Below are 1,569 nucleotides of genomic sequence, written 5' to 3' on the forward strand. Positions count from 1 at the left end.
TTTTTTCTTTTATCATGCTTTTCTACAACTGCAGCCGTGTGAAAGGGTTTGATCAATGACGTGCAGAAAGTGCTTCTGTGATGGGGCCTTCACTGTACATTATTACATGAAAATATTACATAATATAAACAATACTTTATTCAAAGAGAAACGTTCCCCCCCCTGCCTGTTTTTAGCTATTTTATAAAGGTCAGCTCAAATATAATATAATGGAATATCTCAATAATCAAAACTGGTATAAAAGTTATGATAAAGGAATGAGTAAGATCACATCTGAATGTTTATATGAAGATGTACATGAGAATAAGTAATATAATAATGAAAAATAAAATACGAAAATAAGTATATAATTACACTAATGTCCTTATAAATTTTCAATTTCCTTTCCCTTGAATTATGTGTCAATCACCCAGTCCTTGTAATGTCTTTTTAATAGTCACCAGATGGTGAAGTCATAGCTAAATATCTGATAAAAGCATAGGAGTAAATTAAATAACCTAATATATCCAAAATCACCAAGATAATATCATGCATTAAAATACAATCATACATTTCATGAATAACTAAACAGTTCCAGACATTCTAATATCAGTAAGAAACATCATACCATATGACATGAAGAAAATGATCCAATAGATACTGATGCACAATTAAATTATGTTTGGCATATGGACATGCAAGAGGCAAGTCTTTTCTTTCACTCTTCACAAACCCTTCTACTCACCCTTTTTTATTAATTGGGAGATCAAAAATACCAAAGTCAATCACCTTTAAGTTCAAACACTGAGATCCATTACACAGCTGCAGCTATCCCAAACTGCTATCTTACTGCATTTAAATTACATAATGGTTAAAAGGAAAAATCAATTAAACCTACAATGAGAATAAAAGTACACTTAAAATATGCAATGTATCTTTGGAACTGAAAAGTATTAACTGTTCATTCACCACAGGTGACTTCTATATTGATTTCTATATTCTGGAGATGGTTTTCTAATATAAAGTTTGACGGCACCAATTGAGCATTATGTTGTCGGACCCAACCCTCGACCATTTGATCTGAATTTTATAAAATTTCTTATGCATAGCACCAACATGCCTCATAACAAATTAATAGCTAGCAATTGTATTCAAATTGAATTACCTTTTTTCTAATGAAACACAATATCAGGAATATATATATAAAAAAAATCAAGGATCAAAAATATTTGATTCAAAAATACGTCTTGAGGGCTGGGCACAAAAGTGTGTGCAAAAGAGCTCTTGTGCATTGGCCAGAGGATCCCAAGTTATATTCAGGAAGTTTTCTTCTCCATAATTAGTAGGAAACGTGCATGTGTCTTGATGAATCGATCTGGAGGTGAAACCACTTGATGCTTTCCTGGGATCACTATGACTATTTGATGCTTTGACAGTACCATGCACCAAAGAGCATCTTCTGGTAGTCTGCTCTTCTTACTCAAACGCCTGATATGCCGTTGTTCTCCAAATGTTATCAGCACTATCATTTATTTCTCTCTATAAAATCCTTATGATGGGTAGAGCATTTCTATCTACTGTTTGTGCGAG

Source organism: Penaeus monodon, chromosome 23 (genome assembly GCF_015228065.2).
Source record: "Penaeus monodon isolate SGIC_2016 chromosome 23, NSTDA_Pmon_1, whole genome shotgun sequence".
NCBI classification, from domain to species: Eukaryota; Metazoa; Arthropoda; class Malacostraca; order Decapoda; family Penaeidae; genus Penaeus; species Penaeus monodon.